This window comes from Littorina saxatilis, linkage group LG6, assembly GCF_037325665.1.
Source record: "Littorina saxatilis isolate snail1 linkage group LG6, US_GU_Lsax_2.0, whole genome shotgun sequence".
NCBI classification, from domain to species: domain Eukaryota; kingdom Metazoa; phylum Mollusca; class Gastropoda; order Littorinimorpha; family Littorinidae; genus Littorina; species Littorina saxatilis.
Genome location: NC_090250.1, coordinates 1,423,668 through 1,430,437, shown reverse-complemented (window position 1 = coordinate 1,430,437; position 6,770 = coordinate 1,423,668).

Genomic DNA, 6,770 nt, shown 5'->3' with positions numbered 1-6,770 from the left:
CTCTCTCTCTCTTTCTCTCTCTCTCTCTCTCTCCACTCATGCACATTCAACTCCCACACATGAATATATACTTGCACAATTTCACATTTCCAGAGCTAAATCTTATAAACCCATTTTCTCAAAAACTATTGGGTGGATTGAAATTAAAGTACATGTATGTGTGATGGGTTCTTTATTTTCAACTTTGCCATACAATTTGAGGTACACCATCGCCTGGTTTCATGGCCTTGAAAAACAAACAGGAATGCTGCAGGCCAAAAATGATTTTACCTGAAAGAAGCGCGCAGTGCCAGTGGTGAAGCCACAAGCCTGAGCCTGCGAAGCAGGCGAGCCAACTAGGGGGGTCCGGGGGCATTATTTGTTATTATTATTATTTGTGAGTATTTCTACGCACATACCCTCCCAGAGGGAGGCTCATGGCGTTTACAATATGCCGTGTGAGATGGAATTTTTTACACAATATATCACGCATTCACATCGGCCAGTAAATCTCAAGCGTGTTAGGCGAGTATATACTTTCACGGCCTATTATTCCAAGTCACACGGGTATTTGGTGGACATTTTTATATATGTCTATACAATTTTGCCAGGAAAGACCCTCTTGTCAATCGTGGGCTTTCAACACACCCAATTTTGACACATTTCCAAAAAATATCATTAAATATCTGATGCACTTACATTAAATTGGTTTGCTTTTGTGAAATATTTGATTCTTAAATGTTTCTAATTAACATAACATGTACGAGGGTAAATTTAACACATAATCCAAATATTTTCAAAGAAATTGGTATATTATTGGTTTTCAGAAAAAATGTGGCTCTTTGAGACACCAACACACTTTTGGGTGGGGTTGGAAACACACTTCCAGGTAGAAAACGGTTCATGGGAAACAACTCATCCTTTCTGGCCTATTTAGCAAACTGGCAGTGGAAACGATTGCCTCCCTTTACCGTCTCTGGTGTCTGTGAATTTTTTTTAATACATTTTTCTTCCTACCGCCAGTATACAGGTGCTATGTCGTGAAAAAACCCGGTTAAAATCTGTGCAATCTGGTGCATTCTGGGCATCATTTTCAGGGCTGTAATAGTGTTGTGATCTTGTTAAAAATCCCATTTTAGCCTCCCCCCACCACCATTCAACACACCTCCAAACTGGTGAAAACAACACTACTATGCGCTGGCCCGGTTGCGTTGCGCGATATTCACACGGATCGTTTTTGCGGAAAATTTTCAACTTCACCGGAATAAATTTGACTTTACCGGATTTTGAAAACGGCTTTATCGGATTTCCGGCAATTACCGGAAAAGTAGCATGCCTGACAAAATCAGTCCCCAACGAACATGACTTTGATCGTCTTTGACATGAGGATCAAGTGACCCAAACTGGTACGTCTCCCCGCCATTGTTTCTGAATTTAACCCATTTTTGATATTAAAGTTTACACTTACAGGCGCTAAAATAAATCCAAGCTTAATGCAAAGAAGCGACAATTAGAATCTATGCCAAGCGTGTCCACGTTGCTGGGATGAAAAACACATTTCTAGTTTCGGTTTTGGCTACACGCAGACTCGATCTCGAGCCAGTCGAGGTCACACTGAGCGAGTGACAGCCGGACGTGGCAATGTCGACAATGTCAATGATCTCACTCAAACTCAAAGATCTTGAACAAATTTCAAGATCTTTGCCAACATTCAGAACAGTCATAGAGCAACATAGATCAACATAACTTGATATTTCGTCTTCGGAAAGACCGACCCGTAGCCTGACCTTTCCACCAAGGAAGGCATTCTCGCCGCCTGCTTTGGTCTGGCTTGAATCCACAAAATATAACAGAAGTTCGATGACAGTACCGCTGCACGCCATTTTTGATCTTCGAATTCGAATTTGACTGAATGCACTCAAAACTTTTGCACGAAGCCCTTCCATTGGATGAAGTTTGGCAGACTTTTGCAATTTGCCTTCTGATTGGATCTCTTTTTTGTGTGATTGGTTCTCTTAAAGGGAAGCAATCGCTGTCAAAATCATATTTCTGAATGTGTTGTTGCTTCCCTTCAATCGGGATTGGCTCCTTGACGAATAGAGGATCATAGAGTGATACAGCTGTGAAAAATGTACGTTGAAAATAAAATGCTTTGCAATAATGCCCATCACGATCACGAAAACAAATGACGATCACGATCACGAGACTTGATTTTTTTGTCATCACGGATCACGGGCAAAGTCCCATCACGATCACAGAAATGGAAATTTCAGCAATCACGGTCACAGAAAGGTCAAAAAACGCCAATCACGATCACGATTTTAAACCCTTTGGGGCCCTCATCATCCAGACAGTTTGAATATAATGCATTATGCACAGCACTTAAATCCAGACGCACAGACACATTACCATATCAATATTTTACATTGCAGGATTTCATTATTAATGGTGGAAAAATAACAGCAAAGTTTATTAGAGCATGTTTAGTTGATCTTGATGTCCAGATTCCGAGTGCCTGTGATTTTTGGAAACGAAAACATAATGTAGATTTGGATAAAAGAAACTGGTTATTGGCTGTTAACAGCACAAAAGAAGAAAGATTACGTCTGCTGCACTGGAAATTATTACATAGAATATATCCAACCAATATTTTATTAAACAAAATGGGATTACGAACATCGAATAAATGTGAATTTTGTAATGAATTAGACACTCTTGAACATTTCTTTTTTAGTTGCCAAGAGGTGATGAAGGGTTGGAAAATATGTTAAGATTTTGTTTATAAGAAAATACATGTTGCCATTATTTTGAATGAAGAAAATGTATTTTTGGGTTATTTTAGGGAAAGTTTGAAAAATGATTATATTTATTTTGTGAATTATTGTATTTTAATCACCAAAATGACCATTGGAAAATTTAAATATGGGAAAAAGTTAGATTTGGGTGTATTATTGGATTAGGAATAAATTTATGTTATGATTATTTTTATTTATTTACTTAAACATATTAGTTTACTGATAAAGTTTGTTGATTTAAAAATGTACACATTTGACTGAGAAAAGAAAAGACCTATGAAGAAGGTTTGCTCCAAGCCACACACGAAACAAACAAAAAAAAGAAAAAAAAAGGGCAAAAATAATTGTACAAAAATGTAGTAGCAATCCTGCATGCAACTGAGGTTTAAAAAAAAAAAAAAAAAAGCATTGAACAGGGTCTATTAAGGGCGCTGAGACCATGTACACATGAATTAAGCACGAATGGTAGAGCATATACATACAATCACAGTGTGTGTGTGTGTGTGTGTGTGTGTGTGTGTGTGTGTGTGTGTGTGTGTGTCTGTGTGTGTCTGTGTGTGTCTGTGTCTGTGTGTGTGTGTGTGTGTCTGTGTCTCTGTGTGTCTGTGTCTGTGTGTGTGTGTGTGTGTGTGTGTGTGTGTGTGTGTGTGTGTGTGTGTGTGTCTGTGTGTGTGTGTGTGTGTGTGTGTGTGTGTCTGTGTGTGTGTGTGTGTGTGTGTGTCTGTGTGTGTGTGTGTGTGTGTGTCTGTGTGTGTGTGTGTGTGTCTGTGTGTGTGTGTCTGTGTCTGTGTGTGTCTGTGTCTCTGTGTGTGTGTGTGTGTGTGTGTCTGTGTGTGTGTGTGTGTGTGTGTGAGGTGCATAGAAGGAGAAAAAGAGCAAACTGCACTGTAATCTATTGTACATTGAAATGTTTTTATGTACGCCATACGATAATAGTTCAAATCTGTTGTGCTTATCCAAAAATCAACCTTTATCATTAAAATAATTAAAAGTAAGTTTCTTTCATCTTCCAATTCCCATCTGTATAACAATAAAACTTAGTGCATGAAAAAAAAGTTGAAAGTGGAATGTGTGTGTGTGTGTGTGTGTGTGTGTGTATACATACGATATGAGTACAAATCTGTTGTGCCCATCCCAGAATCAACCTTCATCATTAAAATTATGATAAGTAAGTTTCTTTTGACATCCAATTCCCACTGTGTGTGTGTGTGTGTGTGTGTGTGAGTGTGTGTGTGCAATGTATGCAAGCCTCCAACTCTTCACACACACACACACACACACACACACACACACACACACACACACACACACACACTCAAAGAAAACAAAAAATGTACCAGCGGACTCAAACAGGACACATATTATTGCAGCTTATTTTAATTCAAATTCTTTTTTGGTGTTTAGTAGTCAACAACTACTGGTAATACTTGTTGATTATCACATAATACAGTGGAGAGCTGATTTAACTTCGGAGAGCAAGTTTTGCACATTTTAAAACAGACACTTTGAATCATTCAAGTGTGTGCATCGCGAACACACACACACACACACAGAGACAGACAGACAGACACAAGCCGTATATATATATAGATAGATAGATAGATAGAAGATAGAAGCAATATGCCACAAAACTATAACTACTTGCAAATTATTGCATAGTTTAATCAGATAAATTAGACAACGGGGTCACACGGGTCTGGGTGGCCGAGTGGTAACGCACTTGCGCTCGGAAGCGAGAGGTTGCGTGTTCAGGCCTGGGTCAGGCCGCAATTTTCTCCCCCCTTTCCTAACCTAGGTGGTGGGTTCAAGTGCTAGTCTTTCGGATGAGACGAAAAACCGAGGTCCCTTCGTGTACACTACATTGGGGTGTGCACGTTAAAGATCCCACGATTGACAAAAGGGTCTTTCCTGGCAAAATTGTATAGGCATAGATAAAAATGTCCATCAAATACCCGTGGGACTTGGAATAAAGTAAAAAAATTCCATCTCACACGGCATTAAGTCTCAGGAAACATGAATACACGCATGCAGGAAAAAAAAAAAGAAATATGGGTAGCGCCGTATGTATGGCAGCTCGCTTTCCCCGGGGAGAAAGCAGCCCGAATTTCCATGAGGGTAACCTCACTGGACTGTAAATCTTATCCAATCCAATCCAATCCATTTGGACTAGGTTTTGACTCTAATTTCTTATATTGCAAAGTACTAGGTTTATTGCACATATACATTCCAAATAACTTCATATTTTCACAAATACAGCTGACGCCAATAAAAACTCATGCGTAACATAAATAATACCACAATGGAGTTGTTTTCTAAAACACAGTTTTCTTATATATATATATATGATCATACAAATGGAAGTAAGAAATACTTTAGGAGCATATACATCAATACTCACTTAATTCTCAGCAAAAAGTTTGTTCTTGCAGTAAGAGAAAGTTTTGTGTTATGTAGGGTATTACTACGCTGACTGGAACTGACAGAACTGTGAGTAATGCGTCACTACATGTAGTTCCAAAACAGCAAACAGCATTCAAATTGTACAGGAAACTTTAATGTTTTCCCATCTCTCTCTAAAAACAAATACCACTAAAATGGCCATATCCAAAAGGTCAGCAGGGTGACCAAGCCATGACAATGAATGACCAAGATATCAAAACCCAAACAGGTTAATAAATGTGATATATTTAAATTCACTGATAGTCTACAATATCATGGCATTGATGAATAGCATACATAATTGTAGCCCCTATTACAAACTGATCATCTTTCGCAGGACGATTTTTGCATTTTCTAATTATATATGTTACTAAAGTTACTGCATCTTTCTTTCTTTATTTGGTGTTTAATGTCGTTTTCAACCGTTCAAGGTTATATCGCGACGGGGAAAGGGAGGGAGATGGGATAGAGCCACTTGTTAATTGTTTCTTGTTCACAAAAGCACTAATCAAAAGTTACTGCATGCAGTTCATGTAATTGTATTCATATGAAAAGACTGACAGCCTCAGCATAACCATGCCACAACTGAAGCTCGAGTTCTGTTCACTGGCTTTGGAATCATTTAGTTTCGCAAATCAATTCTATTAGTACATTTATCCATGAGTCAGTCTACATTAGAAAACCCATGCACACAGCTTAAAAGATACAACTTCATCTCTTGAGACTGTAGTTTCTAAAGCTGACAAGCCACATGCTCACGTAAAAACCTTTTGTGTTGAGGTCAACAAAGTCTTTCTTTCTTTATTTGCTGTTTAACGTCGTTTTCAACCACGAAGGTTATATCGCGACGGGGAAAGGGGGGGAGATGGGATAGAGCCACTTGTTAATTGTTTCTTGTTCACAAAAGCACTAATAAAAAAATTGCTCCAGGGGCGTCGACAAAGTCAAGTCCATTCTTCTAACCAAGTTTTTCTCGTATATCCTGACAAAACAATGGCACGATCATGAGGTGGATAAAAATAAGACGACAACAGTATGGCAAAGTACTCAAGAAAACAAATGGCAACATGCCAATATTCAAAATGTCTTTGTCTAAAGACAAACATTAGCACCAAAATGTGACCCTCCACCACGAAATGAGTCGCATGTCACCTCGCGCGGTTCTGCCCTAGGCATAATATAAGTCCGGGGGTGTCTAGTAACAGTGTGAGGGTCACACCTCAGTCACAGGCTTATAACTCAAACAGTTTTCGCTCTTTTCTAAAACGGGTTTCACCACTGGATAAAGCATACAAAACTCTTTAGGAAAATGTAAAAATATGAAAATCATGCAAATGTGACATGTGACTCATTTCGTGGTGGAGGGTCACATATGGAATGCTCTGAGAACAAACACTTTCTTCTCGTCTCGCTTCATGATCTGATTTCTGTCAACAGCATAGAATAATGCCACTCTGATACTTACTCATTTATCACATCTATAACACTTGATCATGTATTGTATACACTCATCAACATATCGCCTCGCACAGAATTTCTCAAAATGTCTGCAATTCG